This window comes from Anas acuta, chromosome 27 (assembly GCF_963932015.1).
Source record: "Anas acuta chromosome 27, bAnaAcu1.1, whole genome shotgun sequence".
Lineage (NCBI taxonomy): Eukaryota > Metazoa > Chordata > Aves > Anseriformes > Anatidae > Anas > Anas acuta.
Genome location: NC_089005.1, coordinates 3,477,629 through 3,495,006, shown reverse-complemented (window position 1 = coordinate 3,495,006; position 17,378 = coordinate 3,477,629). Strand labels below are relative to the sequence as shown.

The following is a 17,378-nucleotide window of genomic DNA, read 5'->3' as shown; positions in this document are numbered from 1 at the left end:
AACTATTTTATGGCTGTGATAAGTCACCTGTCTGGCAGAGTAAAATTTCATTGAATACCATAGATATTTACTATGACTTGCCCAAAGTGTTACTGTGTTGCTTTGATCCTTTTTTTCTATGGGACTCTGGGTTTTACTGAATTAGAATATGCTGAAGGCTTTGGAGACGACTGGATTGTGCAAACTGGTCCCTTGAGTTGTCCCACTAATTCCTGTTAATCTTCATGTGTGCAGCCCATCCTTTCCGTAAATTGAAGGATCGCAGTTCGAAGGTTTCTTGATGGATTTCCAGTTATCTGGGTTCATCAATCAAACCCTTAGAGAGGGCGGAAAGTGATAGTATCCTGATGATGGCAATAGCAGACAAACCTGAAGAGAATTAGAGCACGTGTAGGGGATGTGAGGTGTTCTAACAGAAAAGCAAGTATCAAAGCTGGGATATATAATCCCAGTGTGCACACATATGTTTTTGTTCCTTTGTTTTAAGGGAATATAAATCACGGCATTCAATGACTTTATGTGTTTTGTCTGTTGGATGGAGAATACAAAGATGTCATTTCCAAAACTTCATCTAACTCCTACCTGTGAAGAATTTGATAACTTTAAAGCCTGCTTTAGTCCCTGAACTTGTGGTATCTCTACTGGTAATATTTTTCCTTTACTCAACTGAACAGGAGGGCAGATTTCAGGATTTTTTAATAAAAAGAAAATGGCATTTCACTTTTTGATAATGTAACACTGCATAGAGTTATCGCTTATCTGTTAACTGAAAACAACCTGGTATAAAATACACAGAATATAGGAACTGCAAATGGAAAATTCTTCTTGCTTCAACCCACTTCCTTTTGTTGCATCAGCAAGAGAAGTATTTATATAGAAGATGGTTTCATATAGTGAGTGACAGATTACAATCTTTGCCCATGCACGTGATTCTTAATATATCTTCAGATATATTCTGTCGAGTGTGTGGGTGTCAAAATAAAGCAAAATAATACATAGTTCTTCCAAGCAGCTCTACTTTAAGAAAGCTTATTGGTGTTGTCAGTTGTTACATGATGAGATGCACAAACCGCATAGTGTGTATCCACTCTTCTTGGAACTAAAAGGGAACTGATATTCAATATTCAAAGTGAGTTACAGTCATGATTGTCAGATCAAAGTAACATCCTGTCAGTTCTAATTTGCTGCTATTTTCCTGAAATTTTAAAGGGCAGAATCCTTCAGCGTTCCTATTCAGGTGTCAGGTTTGCATCATAATGAATTCAACCTGTTACCTTCTGACATCCTGATAAATATAGTCAAAAAATATGCATTATTAAAAGTTATGGAACATACCTAATATGTACCAGTAAGACTGACAAATGGAAGTAATTGTAACTTCTAAAACTACTGAGCTGGTTCAGTTCTCTGGCTTTATTTTTGTGTGTCTGTCAGAGTACAAGAGAAATAAAAAGCCAAGCTTGAGTTTGACGCTCTCAGTTACTTTTAACTAGGTTTAAATTCTACATGATTGAAGTCAAAAGATGAAAATTGTCTTTACGCCTCTAGTGGACCACCATGAATTTGTTGACTGGAAGATAATCTTGCTAAATACAGACTGAGTCCTTGGTTGCTGTGAACATGTAGGTCTCAAAGGAAATGGAGTTGGCATACAGACAGTGGAGGTTGAGTATTTGTGTGTTCTTTTGCATGTATCAGTCCAAACACATCGGCAGTTTGCTAGGTAGGTACCTGAATTAGTGAAGAGTGTGTGCAGAAGGTCTGAGATAAAAAAAACATATTAGCTAAGAAATTGGAAGAGCATGAATCTTCCCATTCTTGCATGTATTGTATATTAAAAATGAAATGCAAGTGCCCATAAGTTAAACTTTTGAAAGTGAGTTCAAAATATCCGTGTAACGATGTAGTGACAGAACATGCTGATTTGCCGGATCTCCACTATCAAGACCTTTGTCTGGCCCATCTTTTCTGGGGAAGTAACTTCTGCAATTCCCTTCCTAATGCATGATCTCAGCCTACCCAGTTGTTATCTCTCAGCCGCCCATCTTAAGTCTCTTCTTGATCATTAACTGGGAGTTTCTCAGACATAGGATGCCATTTTAAACAGGACCCAATTACCCTTTGTTAGTAATCACTATCTCCTCGTACACCAATTCTTGAGCTGGGTTCTCAGACCTGCTGAGCATCATGCTCTGGCCCTGCTGAAATCATTGGTAGCTCAGTGCTTGTGTGTGTAGTGGAGCATCAAATGTTACAGTGAAGGCCATGGTTATGGTCGTAGTGGTTCGGCTGTTTGAGATGTCCTCAGGTGTGCAAAGACCCCGTCCTAGAATCGACAGCAGTTGTGGGTATGTTGTCTGCCTCGGTATGTGGTTAGGCAACTAAATAGATGGGTTACACGAAGCTAGCTGGCTTCTTGCTGAACTGCTTAAGCAGCACTTCCAGCATAGTTCTGCATTAAGGATGCTTTCTGCAAGGTGAAAGCTTCTTACTGCTCAATGGTAGCAGCAGGGGACAATAACAGGGTAAGTTGCTCCAGGAGTAGTTTCAAGATGATGTCTAGAAGCAATCTTGATGTAAGCACCAAAGTGCTATTGTATTGCTTCTGAAGTGGCAGAGATTAATATGGGCATATATTCATCTGCTTACATTCCCTCCAATTTATTTCCTTGCAAGTTGCAAAACTACAGAACAAATGTTTCAAATAGAGCGAATACGAAGATCTGAAAAGAATAACAACATAAGCAGAAGGCGCTCACTGATGCCAGTAAATTCTTCGTAGCTGTAACTTATTCATAAACATGAGCAGATAAGTATTCAAGGGGAAGAAAGGACTAATTTTTAAGTGATTGAGGCAAAATTTCTTTGCACAAAATATATACAGAGCTTCTAGGTGAATCTAGTGATAAGGGTAAAGTGTTGTTCAATTGAGAAGGAGCTGACACAAATTTAATGGAAATGGAGAGATCCCAAGCACACAGCCACCACTTGTGTGATTTAAACAGAGGCATTTAGGCTGATCTGCCCGACATTTCTAGTGTTAATAAAGGTAGGTGTCAGTGGCTCACAGGCCTTCTCTATAGCTCTCAGCTTGGTTTATTTGTATACAGGACAAAAAGTGTTCCAGAAACGGGTTTAAAAGGTTGCTTCCCTTCACCTCCTGGCCCCGTGTATCAAAGTAAGGCAAGCAAAGCCATCACGAAGCAGAAAAGTAGATGGCAGAAACCAGTTGGCAACAGGAAGCATCTCTGCTCCCATTTTTATGGAGGGGAAATACAGGCTGGTGACTTGTCCGAGATTTTGTCTGATGTCTTTGGCAGAGCTGTGAGTTAGGAAAACCGGTGTCAAAGTCTCACTCCAGTGTGGAAAGCGAGGCTCCTCTTCCTCACCCCCTAATCAGCTGGTAATTTCGGGAGGAGAGCAGGAAAAGGCAAACTGGAACAGCATGCCAAACCGGTGAGTAGATTTGTTAGCAATTTCCTTTCTTATTTAACTGCATAAATAATCAGATGTGAATATTGGAAAAGCTCGGATATTTCCCTCGAGACCTAGACTCGCCTTGCATGTTTAAAATATTTATATATTTGAGCTGTCAATTTTTCTAACTCTATCAAGGCTGAAACAACTATAGGATCCGGAGATGAAAGATGGGACTTGAAAAGGAAAAGAAAGCAGTGTGTTAGGCCCATTTAATTTAAACGTACGATATTAAATCTAAAACTGTGTCTCCGCAGTGTCCGTGCAGTTTGGCTCCTTATTAGTATTACTAAGAAAGAGAGGAGATTTTAGAGCAGGCATGGTTTTAGATTAAGGTAATTTAAGTTGGCACGGTGGCTTAGAAAACCAAGGCCCTTTTGTACTGATCTCATTGTGCTGCAAGGCAAGAAAGGAGGCTGGGTGTGTGGCGGCGGCGCTTTGAACCGGCGCCGGAGCCGCTCTGTTTGCCGTTATCTCCTGAGGAATAGGAGGAGGTGTTACCTGGTGGAAAGAACAAGGAAGGGTGGCGCCGAGTTTTGGCCCTGAGACGGCACGAAGTAGGTCAGGCGAGCGCAGCCCTGCTCTGTGCAAGTGGTGAGCGTGGCTCGTGTCCGCGTGAAAGGCCCATCAGGCCTGCCAGGTGCTCACACGTCGCAAAACAGCTTTGAAAAACTCATCAGGGAAGGGGATCTTTTATTTATTTGTGCGGACCCGGCGGATAACAGAGGGAACTGCAATTGTGTGAAGGATTTTGAAGTCGGCTCCTTTTGGTACAAAACGCCACCACTGTATTAACCCTGAAGAGAGAGGGTCCTTGTTAAAGGATAGTGGCCTTTGTTAAAGGCTAGGATAAAAATAAAACTAAGACTGCCTTCGGTTTTGTTTCTCTGAGAGGTTTTTCTTTCTTTTTTTTTTTTTATGTTTGTATTGGACCTTTCATTATGGGTTACTGGCTTGCGGCTGGAATTTCTAGGTGACACTTTAATAAAAGCAATAAGACCTCATTTTGTGATTTAATAAAAGCTCAGAGCCCTCGGTATTATGAAGATGACAATACAGAATAATTCATTGAGCGACTTATTGTTGGAAGAGCATCTCTGCTCTAGATCCATAACCTTTACTGGGATTTTACAGTTACTCCTATGCTTAATGTTTTTTCCTAAGCAGAAGAAATGGGACCTAAACACGTGAATCTTTTAGGTCTTTACGTATCAGATTCCTGGGGGAAAAATGGGTAGATTTGGGAAATATAATCCTCCCATCCAGGCATCTTTGCAGTTCTTACAGCTGCGTTTTTGTTATGTATTGTATAGCTTTTTTTTTAATGGGCTAATGAAACGTTTTGTGACAGCTGAGTAAAGATGCTGCTCGTATTTAGCTGGGCCTTGATGTGGAAGCGATGTCACTGGAGAAGCTGTATTTGCGGTAGTATTTCTATTTGGATTCCAAAATGGATGCTGAACAAGCAGGAGCATTTGTTCTCCCTGTGTTTGCAATCCTGGTAGAAAACCTCAGGGAGCTACCCGGTGCTTTGTCTCTGCTGCTTGTCTCGTCTGCATTCTCGGTTGTACCAAGGGGAAGAGACTTCGTAGAAGAAGAATTGTAATCAGTGAAGCTTCCAGAGACAAATACCAGCAACGACACCACTCTTAATTAGTCATTCTTTCCTTGGGTGAAAATATATCCAGCATTAGATAATGCTCTATTGGTAACTGCCTATTACAGAGACGTTTTAAGTTAATGAACAACTAGTTTGGGGTTAGTTTTTAGAAGGGTTTGGTTTTCTTTCTCTGCTAGCATCTGAGTGCTGCCCATTAAGTGCATCTACGGAGCACTTAATGACAAGAAAATTGTTTGATGGAACCATCCCGTGTAATGAGATATTTCAGCAATTTATTCCTTCCAATATGTTAGCACGAAAAATTAGAACTTTGGGCAGGCTCGTGGGCAGGTGTGAAAAACCTGTCGAGTTTCCCTGCAGACAAAATCTCTCTGCCGGGGGAAATTTTCTTTAAGGATATGTTTTTGTGACTGTATGAAATGAAGCCAAAATGATGCACATTCAGAAAAAGGTCACTTAAGTGTAAGTTATTTGTCAAGATAAATTAAAACTTACCTTTGCTCTGCTTGACATGAGCTATTAACTGGAATTTGAGGTCTAATCAAGTTATTTCCATTCAGAGAAGAAATTGGTTATGAGGTCGGATTTCCTTTGGATTCACATTTCTTACAGCATAGACCTGAACTCCTGTTTCCTTCAGTGCAGTAGGAATAGAGCAGCAGGAGATGGTCTCTTTGTTCGCTTCCCCAACCCTTTCTTTACCCTGCTCTTTACCCCTGAACACCTTCTCTTCCTTCCCCCAGAAGCCAGCTCTTTTTAAGCGATGCTGCCAGGGATTTTCTAGGGCAATCCTTTTTCTTCCCTGTTGTCTCCTTGTAGCCTAAAATGAACTTTCTCATGTTCTCCTGATGTGGCTTCCCTTTGGGATTGTGTTCCCTGTTGTTTGAATTTCCTAAAATGAAAGATGGGACTTGGAGGACACCGGTCAAATCAAGCGCAGGGTATTTCCATGAATTACTAGTTACACCAGACTGTCTTGGCAAATGCCTAGCCACTATCCTTGAGAGGAGCTATTAAAGAAATGCCTGTTGATACCTTGTTAATCTGCCGTGATGCAGAGCAAAAGCGAGCGTGCCTATTTTGTAGAGAAGGCAGGCTGAGAGACCGCTGAAGGATACGACACTTCAAGTTTCTTTATGCTCGTTAGACAAAAGAAGGGATAATTAGACTTCAGGCAGGCTCCTGTCCTAAAGAAATCAGGGGGGAATTTCTTTATGTGTCAGGTTAGCGGCAGTGTCTCCTATAGCTATAAAATGTACTCAAGTATTTCCAAGACCCGGTTGGCATACGAGCTTGCTGCAAGCTTTGTGTACCCACAGCTAGAGGCCTGTGTCTTGAATGGTACATCCATTTGCTGTTCTTATTCCATTGTCTTGTGTTTTTTTTGTCTATTATTGCCATGTTTTGAAATAAGTACTCCCCTCCCACGGATCTGTTGCTTTGCTGTGTGCGTTTGGAGACTGCTCGCACTGCATATCAATGGGATTTAAGATGAAACAAGAGAAGTCCTGGGATTTTTGTAAGCCAATCCCATCATCTGTCTTTTGTGAGCTTGGAAAGTTGTCAGTGAGCACAGAAAAACACTGGCAAGCCTGGCCGTTCCCTTGCTGCTGAATGGGTTTCTGCAAGGACAGCTGAAGTCATGCCGTGAATCCCTAAACAAGTCAATAAAGGCAAACGGGGAGGAAAATGTGGGAGTCAAGGGGAAACCTCTTAGATTTTTGTGGGACCATCTTCATTTTTGGCTTCTTGGGCTCCTGGTTTTGGAGACCATCCAGTTACAAAGGACGAAGCAGTGAGGGATGTCAGAACTCACTTTCCTAGAAATCTTGGTGGTGTTTTCCCCAGGCTAACACCCTCTGTGCTCCTTTAAGAGAGGTCAGAGAAGCATGCAGCTGTCTCGACCATCAATAAATAATCTGAATAAATAGTGTGTGGAGGGAGAACCAACTTGAAGGTCAACTCCTTACCTACAGGGTGTGTGTTGAGAGAAAAAGAGAGGTATTGCAAACACTTCTGGGCTGGACTGGTTGAAGGTCTGAGCTTCTGCTGAGAACACTGATAGGGTTTCTGTGTCCAGGATGAGAAAATCAGGCTCATAACCAACGTTTGTAATGACCACTGGGGAACAGTTCTGTTCTAAGGCAGCGTGTCTAAATAGTAAGACAACACTTGCATCAGTAACATATCAGCATGAACCTGCAGCAAGAGAAAGAAAAATGCTGCTCTCCGTTAGGCACTGTGTTAATTAACTGTCTTCAAGGTAGGCCTGGGATGCGTTCCTCTTGATAGGAGTCCAAGACCTCACAAAAGCAAGGCTGAGAGCTTGAGGCAGAGCAGGGAATCTGCAGGAGCTTCATTGTGTGAAGTCGTTCTGCCCCGCCACAAACCCGCTTCCGAATGGTTTGGCACATTGAGGAGCTGCCCGGTTTGTAAAGCAGCCTTTTGAGCTAATTGAAGTGAACTCGCCACAAATTCCAGCCTCAGACAGGTCTTAAAAGGCAGATGTAATGCGGAGCTTTGTTCCTAACCTCACATAATGACCGTAGTGCTAATGATTTCATGGGTCCTTGTCCACAGGAGACTTGCCTGGTGAAAAACATTTGGTTGCTTCGATCGCACAATATGCACAAAAGGTGGATAAGAGACAGATTTCTTATTTTTCTTCTTTTGGCTGCTTTTTATCGCTACTTTTTTGATTAATTTGACTGGGAGTTTTTAGAGAGAAAGCAAGCCCAAAACCTACCAAACAAATAAAATATGAAGGAGTGCAACTTCCAGCTGGGCGAACAAATCATGCTGCTGACAGTGTGTTGTTGTTTGGAAGCCCCAGAAATGTGGCCACTCATTTAAAGGCAGAAATCTCTGCTGGTTACTGAGGAAAGCGAGCTGGAAAGCTCTGAGTCATTGAACACAGAAGAGGAAGTGCAGCAGTGGGATTTTTTTTTTTTTTTTTGAGCTTTTACTTCTTATTTTTTTGAGCTTTTACTTATTTTTTCGAGCTTTTACTTCTTCAGTGTTGAAGATTGTAGAAGCTGGTTTGGAGTAGTCAAAGGCTGCTTTTGTCACTGTTTCAGCTGAGTTTGAGATGGTTCACGCAGCCCAGAATCTGGGCCAGCACAATCCGGCACCTGCAATATTGTCACTTTATTCTATTACAGCAGCATTTCAAACCCTCAACGGAGGTCAAAGCCCTGTGCTAAATGAGGTGTTGCCAGCTCTTATCATTTTACTGTCTTTTCAAAATCTTATCTGCTGAGATAGGCAGCCTTGCACAAGGCGCCCTGTTTTTACACGTACTGTTCTCCTTCCTGCTGTGTCTAGGTCTGAGAGGGGAAAAAAACACCTAAAAGCTAAAATTTTAAATGCAAATGTAAAAAAATCAGTGGGTTATGTTTTAACTCTATCACTCATTTGTGCTTTTCTGAGAGTTCGGGCTGGTTTTAGCACAGCAGACCAATCTTCTCTGGAAGGCCTTGCAAACACGCAGAACAGAAATGAGGAGCTGGGCTGTCCTGGGGCAGGGTCAAGACTCTACTCGCTGCAGAAGAGTTGAAATTGTTCAGCTGGTGGAGGTTTGCATTGGTCAAAGGTTCTGCAAAGTTTTTTCCCCTTCTGAATCGCGTGCACTCCTGCCTGTCGGATTTCCAACCGTGTTATTCTTGGACTGCCACGTTGCAGTGAAGATGGAAGGCTGATTAGCAAGAGGGAGCTCAGGAAACACATCTTCCCCTCCACCTTTGCCTCTTGCCCTGATAGATTTTCTCATTCAACATGCATGTGAGTGTTCAGCAAGCATTTAAGAGCATGGTGTGTGGAAGGCAATATTGGGCAGTTGCCATGCATTTTCAGCGGTTGAAAGCTTGACCTGCATCCTAAAGGCAAGGTAAGAGAGATTAGCTAATATATGTTACATTAGGTAATTTATATTGCTTCGCTAATGTCAGAGAGGACCCTTGGAAGGCTTACACAAGGTATGGCCACAGAGGCATTATGTCAAATACATGTTACGATACAGTTCACTTTTTCTTTAGCATCCACAGTGGATTATTATCAGTTTCTTCCTTCTGCTAAAATATAGTATGGGCCAAAACCCTAGCTGATGTTAAATGGTTGATGTTAACGCTCCGGTAAATGTGCTGGAGTAACCGACCTCTCTGAGTTGATTATTTCAGAGGATAAAGCAGCGAAATCATTTTGCACAAGAAAAATAAGAAAAGGTGCAAATGAGAGGAAGAAGAGGGCTCATTACAGTCTTTCAAGTTGATTCACTTTTAGCAGTAACATTTTGGGCCACTTGAACAGCTCCTCTAAATTGCTTCTGTCCTGCTTACAGAAAGGTGGGGTTTATTCTGATATTTTGCAGTGTATTATCCTTTGCTTTTAGTTAAAAACATTTATATCGTTCTACAGAACACAAAATTTAGCTCTGCATGGAAGGACCAAGTTGAATCCTAGCCTACATCCTCAAGTGCCACCTTGACCAGTTGTAGTTGTGGGGTATACATGATATCAGTACAGATGGTCAGCGTAAAGAAGTGTCCCCACGGATCTGGGGGGAAGCGATGAGCAACTTTGCATCGTGCTCCAATGCTTGAGGCATTGATTTCAGCAGTAACTCGTATTGAGAGCCCATCTGAGATGCTTCCAAACGAATGGGGTGTCTTCAACAATATGCTGATGCAAAAATTGGATGTAATACATCTTGTCAGGTATCAGAATTGCTACTTCTTTCTGTCTTGTTGACATCAGTCAGATGTTTATCTTTTGGTATCTGGCAAATGTCTTGGAACAATCAGTTTAAAATGTTTCAACAATTCTCATTTGGAATTTTTTACTCTTGACTCCTTCTCTGAAAACGATCTGTTGTAAAAGGAACAAAAAAATCTTACACTCACACTATCCCTGGTTTTATCATTACAGTAGCTTTCTCTCAGGAAGATGTTTGGCATGGAAAATTATTAACTTTCAATCCCAGATCTCCAGGTTTTCTGAGTCATTTGAATTCTAGCCTCGTATCCTTTTTTACTTACTAGGGATCACACAGATGATTGATTGAATTGCAAACACTGAATAGTGTATGTTCTCTGGGACTCATTAAAACTTAGGACCAAGGTCCTGTTTTTATTTACCTCTTTCCAAAATCGACATCGCCTCAAATAAAATCTTCTGGCAGGATTTCCAGAAACTTTGAGCGTTCTGTCACCCCAAATGAATAGAAATTGCAGTTGCTCTGTTATTTTCCGTCTAACAAAAATTAGGTCCTTGTCTTAAATGAAAGTTCATAGCTGACGTGCCTTTCTTTTTTGGTCCTCCATCTCCGGCGGCGTGCCTGTTGCATGTTAACGTGGCCGAGATGTAGTGAGCGGTTGCAGCAGTTTGCAATCAGTCCACATTTTTCAAAGTCCTGTCAGACTTTCAGCTCATCAGTATTCATGTAGGGGTAATCACACCTGCAAAATTTGAATTACCATGTTGATAAGTCTGTGACAGAAATGGACTGTGACTGAATCTGCTACAAAATTGATAAGCCCTTGCGGGGAAGAATTGGATAAAAGGGAGACACCTGCTAATACACACTTGTTTTGAACCGGGCAGATATAAAACATGTCTCCTTGACATCCCTGTTCCCAAGGCATCGTTCAGAGATTACATCAAGAAATGGAAGGAGTCCTTCAACCTCTGGGTGTCTACTTACGCACTAAATTGCCGAGCCACCACCCTGCTGAGGTTTGGCCTCTGCCAGGAAATTTTTGGAAAGACTTAGGGGCTTCAAAGTACTGACAAAGATGTCACTGGTTACATGTGGAGACAGCTTGGGTTTCACCTTAGGAAAAGATTTTCCTTATTAAATTCCCAATTTAAATAAATGAAGTGTGTCAGCAATCCTAAACAGCATTCAACCTCACCGGTGAACTAAGGATAGGACTTTTTCACGAGTTAATTGAAACTCATAGACATACCGAGCCTGTTACTTCACATGCATGCAACTAAAAGTCTTAGTTATAACTTCATTAGCTTAAAAATAGGAAAGAAAAAAAAAAAAGGGAAAGAAGAGTACATCTTCTGGCCTGGACTAGTTGCCTAAGTACATAAAATGTACGTAGCTCGGACTTAAGCTGCTAGCTATTTGCAACAGGAAATATTTTTTTGTTGCTGTGAGTGTTTAAAATTGATGAAGTGAAGATCAGTGCCAATTACGAAAGGGGCTGTGGTTTTTAATGCATTGGTGTCTTCCAGCTCACAGCGACGGATGCAAATAGTGTTTTCCTGTTGCATCTCAAAGACGAAGGACCGTGCACAAAGAAGCCCATGTATATTTATTGCTAATTATGTATTTTTTTGTTTAATGAAAGGGTCCTGTCTCCTGTCAGAGGGCTTAATGAAATGTTAATTTTTGCTACTAATCAACTAGAAACATAATAAGCAGCGGCTCGCTAACAAATAAGTGAACTTTGTGTTTGCCCTGTACTCTTCTGGAAGACTTCCAGGTTCTTCCTAATGCAATCCATCTCTCTTGCAGAATACAGGAAAGAAGGAGCTCAGCAAAACAGATATAAATCCATCACCTTTCGAGCAGTGTGTAACCAATTAAATACTTACCCTACTAATACCGTTACTTTAGCCTTTGAATTTCATCATTGCGGGTTTTCTTCTAACTAGCTCTGCAAAGGTTATTGTGTGCTCTCAAATGCTCTCCTGATAAATAAAGCTGATAAAAATCTCTGTCAAATATAATAACTCACCTACCTAAATCCTGCCTCTCTCACAAGTCACTATCTTTCTGAACCCTGCTTAACACTTGTGGGCCTCAAAATTTTCTGAGGTCTTTGGATGTATTAATGCAAAGCCTGTGTATTTCAAGGAAGTTGCAATAACTCTTTATGTTTGTATAAAAAAACCTTACCACATAGTGGACAGAAATGTTTACTTAAAAGTAAAGTGGCTGTGCTCATACATTTCAATCCAATTCAGACTCATTGCCTGAGAGTTAATGCTTGCTTTCAGGATCTGCTCAAACAAGGGAAGTAGAATCAGTGTTATTCAGGGAAGGAAGGGAGGAATAAGGGAAAACAATTACTAGGTTGCTTTGTTTTCTTTCCTCTCTAATTTTGGATGTTATGTTCCTTTGGATTGGTGAAGCAGCTTAGGAGTGTTTCCTTGACTGAAGATTTGGTCTGAACATCTGATTGCAGTTTTTCTGTATTCTTACATATCAAACGTGAAGCGTTGGTAAGCTGGTTTTTAATCTTTTACAAGCTGTGTAGTTCAAGTTTCCCAAAGATACTATATTACAGGTATGTACAGGTACAGGTTGCGCTGTTGACTGAAATTTCAAAATCTTTAATGAAAGACTCAAATAAGAAGCTCAGCTTCTTGCCCATGCAGCCATTCAAAAGAACACACAGTTTGGTCTATTTGGCAAAGCAGATCTTTCTGAGTAGCATGCACGTTTCTATAATTCTGAGATACAAACTCTTGTGCTGTTGTACTTAGCCCCCTAGTTCTGGAGTTCTGTGAAACATCAGAATCTCACCTGGTGCTGGGTTTTTTTCTTTGTTTGTTTTTCTTGTTTGAGTGAAGGCTGAGATTTCTGCCCTTCTGGTAGCTGAGGAGAGGGTGAAAACACAGTCACTTGTGTGCTAAAAGCTCAGAGTTGATTGCACTTAGGGACTTCTTCACAGTTGAGGTTTTTGGTGAATATATTCTTCCAGGGGCTTTGAAAATGCAGTGTTGAGGAGTCTTTCTTTGAAGTACTTTGAAGCCTGCAGGTGAGAGCTGAGTTTGACCGAGTCCTTCTTTTGAAGGATGGTGGGATTTAAGGCATTATTTTCAGCTGTGGCATATTCTCGACTCCCTTTCTCCACACTTCAAGTTTTTGAATCAGGCATTTCTGTTTGTTTTGAAAGCAATTATTACTTTTAGTATCTTTTTTCCTGGCCCTGTAATAAGTCATTGCACTGAAACAGAATGCCCAGAAGTGCAGGTGAGATTTATTGAATCCAGACTCGTGTGTGTTTGTTATCTCTGCCTACCAAGCATGCAGAGATAAAATAAAATCAGGAAGGTGACAATTGAAGATATTGAGTAGCTGAAGTAGGTGAATTTAAGGCAAGGAGTAAGGAAGGGGGAATGAAAGCTCAGGTTTTTAAAGAGGCTTGAAGCGAAAATTGGAGCCCTTGAGATAATGATTGATTGACATGACATTATTTTAAGAGGGAGCACCAAAAAGTGTAAGAAGTTGAGAAATTGAATTGATGACCTGCAAAATAAGCTCAGATTAGGAATATCACAGTGACAAGGTTGCTGTAGGCCTGAAGGTGAGGGAAGCAGAGGTGATTCTTATTTTTTCCCCTCCTTTTCTTCTGCCAGTACATTAAGAGAGGAGCTCGAGGCTGGATAATCCTGAACTGTGTGCCCTGTCGGCTGCCTTCCCACCCCACAGGGCACAGCCTGGTAAGGAAACAGCCCCAGGAGCACTGCTGGTGCCATGTGTGACTGAAAACTAAAATGCTTTTTTTTTTTTCTTTTCTGTTTTTCTTTCCTAATTAGCACGTAAATATGAGTCTATTGTCCCTGGGAAAATATGTTTGTGTTATAGAAACCAGGCCTGTCCTTCAGTGTTAGGAAATCATGTTTATTCAGACAAAGCTCTGAAAAATATACGCCAGACATCTGCTTCACAATGTATTCCCTGGCTGTCGGTTGGGAGGCTGATGTCTGAGCTGGCATCGCGTTTGGCCTGAACTTTAGCTACTGTTGTAGCTCGTGTTTGGAAAGAGGGAGTAGGAAGCAAAGACAATTGCAAGACAGCCTGGTGCTTCCCACAGTTCGGGGTCACGGACTTTTTTTGATGCACTCAGAATAATGTTGGCCTCCGAAGACAAAGGATGCACGTAGCAGCCTTCGTAATCAGTTCCTCGACGTGGTCCTGATTTGCTGCTCACTTCACCTTGGAGTGGGAGTGGTACCAAGAGGCAAGTCCTTGCATTAGGCACGGAGGTAACAGTCTCTGCAAAAGAGAGATGATTAGGGCCTATTTTTCTGCCATTTTAAGGCTGAGTGTTACAAGGAGACCTTGCTATAAATGAAAAACAAGCTCATTATCTGTTATCATTCTCATCCCTTTCATACGAAGTCCCCGTCTAATTTTCCCTGGGTTCAAATAATTGGACAAACAAGAGCTTGCCCTCTTGATGTGAGCCTGAGCTTTTGTCTTGTCCTCACTTTCCTCTCTCTGGCCGCTTCAGGCTGTGCCAGTCATTTCATTTTAAAGTTTGGAGTGCAGTAGAGTGTTTGCTGGGGAAAATTGAGGCTTTGACTCTCCAGGTCTTTCTCGTTTCTCCTGAATCTCGCATTGGATGTCTTTGGACACGTCGCAGAGCCTGTTCTCAGCAATGCTCTTGTGACCATAAAAAGTAGACCAGCGATTCTGCCCCAGAAAGCAATTTAGGATTTAATTAATACTTGAGGGCCACACTGTTTCAGTGAAATTAACAGTGAAGTCTGTTAATTTCAGTAGGTAAGTGTCCTACATTTGCTTCCGATTAAAACACCGGGTTTGTATGAAATAAAAGGAGGAATCCAGATTTAAACTGATGACTAAATGGCCTTCCATGTTCCTCGGGTCCCTTTTATAGTTAGCATTAAAGGGAAATTTGGGGGGGGGGGGGGGGGGGCAAAAATAGGAAGAGGTAATGTCTTCCTTCTCCCCTAAAAATACTTGTGTGGGGGGAGAGTTTTCTGGGGAGTGATTACATGTGTTCATCAAGGCAAATAATAGTTGAGGAAATACAGGAAAAATAGCCCTGGAACGAAGCAGGTGTCTGAGTATTTGCATGTCCTTTGTGCCGAAAGCTTGTTTTGCTTTTATGTTTACTTGATTTTTTTTTTATTTTTTTTTAGAACTCATTTAAAAATCAAAAGTGGATGTTTTCCCCTGACGTGCTGTTGTTCAAAAGTTCTGTGTTCCTGCTAGATAGACTTCCCAGGGCCTAATTTGCTTCTCTGAAAGGTTTTGGGCTTTTCAGAAACCTCACCACCTCCGTAGCCCCAGAGGAGTATGGGCAGCATGTGGTGTGCCAGCAGGGCCGTGTTCATCCCATAGTGACCAAGGATTTCTTTCCAGCTCTAAGATTTTGATTAAAATAATAATAATAATAACCGAATTTGATTGCAAACTTACACTAGTAATAAATTTTCAAAAATCAGCCCACAAACATTCCCACTGTGATAGCTCTGGCCACCGTTTCAGTTTTCTCAGTTTCGGTTTGGCTGGATTCAGGTTTTTTATTTTATTTTTTAATTTGGCCATTGTACAGCCTAACTGGGAATTGACTTTTTTTAATTGTGTGATACCAACAGTACGAGACAATCTATTTCGAACTGTCTCATTTCTCCTGAATAACCTGCTGCTTATCTTGCTCTGACCCAGTTTTGTTGTTGCTAAATGAAGTCAGGGTGGGAGCACCAGGAGAAGAAACGTTGCTTTCTCTTCCCTCTGGCATTTACAGCCGTTTCAGCGCAGTATTTTCTCATTGGCTGTAAATCAGCATGTGAACTTCCTATAAAGATTACTTTAAAAACAATCTGAAATAGGACATATTTATGGGATCATGACCATATTACTCTGATATGTGAAGGAGTTAGTTTCCTTCATTTTTTTCTTGGTAAATGAGAGCGGGCTCTCTTTTCAGTACACTTTGTGATGTATGGAATAAAGCAGGCCAGTAATTTAGTTAAGATGATTTATACGAGCCATACGTGGAACTATTTTTCCCCCTTCATCTTGTGGTGTGGTGCCAGGAAGGCTGTAAACAAATCACTGACCTTTCCTACGCGTGTGAAACCATTGACCCGAGGGCTGCTGCGTTTGATTGATCCTGTATTTCCTGGCAGCGTGGAGGATGCTTTGAGAGGAGGGGGGCTGCTTTCGTGCTCGTACCCTCTCAGTATGTGCAGGGGCTGTTTACATTTTGTTCACTCTGCTGTGGAGCCGTGTATGAGACCTGCCCATCCTCTGGAAATGAAGGCTTGGTTCTTAATAAGGGCAAGTCAGCCGCTAATTCAGAGAGAAAACGGTTATTGCCTGAAAGAGATGGTTGCTGTCTCATTAATAATACTTTTCATTTCACACGTGGCCTTGAAGTGCTTTGCAAAGGAATAAGGATATTATAATTGCCAGATTACATAAAGCAACTTGTCTACCATGACCCAGCATGTCGAGCTACAGGACGAACGCGGTGCTCTGCCCCCAAAATTGGTGGCTTGGTCGTTGTCACAGGCTGCCCCATCGCACCCCGTAGCACCAGGGATTGCCTGGACCAGAGACCAAGATGTGAGTGTGTAAAAGGAGGATGAAAACCTTGGTTTGTGGCCCTAAAATGAACAGGTGGAGTGGCAGCAAACCCTCTCCTTGGGTTTGGCACTCAGCGTGCAGCCTAAACTCAGGAGGGATTTCAGGTGCTCAGCAGCCTTGGAAGGAAGGCTGCTGTCTTCCAGTGATGCCTTAAATGTGAGCACAACACTGGAAACAATTATTGGTAGGGAATGCATTTTTCCCTCTTGTTCTTCATTTCTCACCATCTCCTTGGTTAAACCACAAAGAAACAGAGCAGATTCAGCAGCAGGAGTCACTCAACCAAGGGAGAATAAAACAGACATGAGGTGGGAAGATGTTTGCATTTGCCTCTTTCTCTTGCAGGAGCTCTTCACGTTGTTCAGGCCTTGAAACTGGGCCACGTACCAGCACAGAGTAACAGACGTAGTCCTGACTGTAGCGGAGAATCAAGGACTCTGTTAAAGGTTTTAATTTTATTTTGTGCTTATCCTACTGCAAGGAAATAGCAGTGTGTGGACCACAAAGCGCTACGAGCCTGCTGACAGCTGAGAGGTGTGAGTACCCAAACCCTTCTTATTTGACCTGGGCAAAGGGCTGCAGTCTCCAAGGCTGATTTGTGAGCACTTCTGTGGTGTTTGGCAGCCCAGCCATTGCCTCTCGGATCAAAATGGGCTGAAGGAAGTTCGTAGGATCCAGCTCAGGTGTTCTGCATCTTGGAAAACTCTTAACTTCTGAGAGACCGGTCAATTTTATTGGAGAGGATTGGCAGAGAGCAAAGAGTGCACAGCCTCTGTCTATTCATAGATCAGACTAAACAAATTAACTATTAAAGACACTGATTGAGAATCCTATTGGCAAGAAAGGCTGGACAATTGGGAATTTAGGAAATTAATTGAAGGCAGAACGTTTTTGTGAGTATGCCACGGAGTGATATCGTTG

At 41.8% G+C, this 17,378-nt stretch overlaps 1 long non-coding RNA gene across 10 annotated transcripts in view; it reads left to right on the top strand.

Annotated features, from left to right (window-relative positions):
• Window positions 1–17,378, top strand: part of LOC137845270 (uncharacterized) — a 190,024-nt gene that overhangs the window by 86,393 nt on the left and 86,253 nt on the right. The window contains exons 4-7 of one of the 10 annotated variants that reach the window (XR_011090153.1): window positions 3,321–3,456; window positions 7,679–7,734; window positions 8,530–8,984; window positions 9,512–11,853. The exons of 7 other annotated variants lie outside the window; for them this stretch is intronic. This is a non-coding gene — a long non-coding RNA (uncharacterized lncRNA). Of the gene's footprint in view, window positions 1–3,320; window positions 3,457–7,678; window positions 7,735–8,529; window positions 8,985–9,511; window positions 11,854–17,378 lie in introns of those variants that run through there. 2 more of the 10 variants (XR_011090154.1, XR_011090157.1) reach the window with 2 other exon arrangements.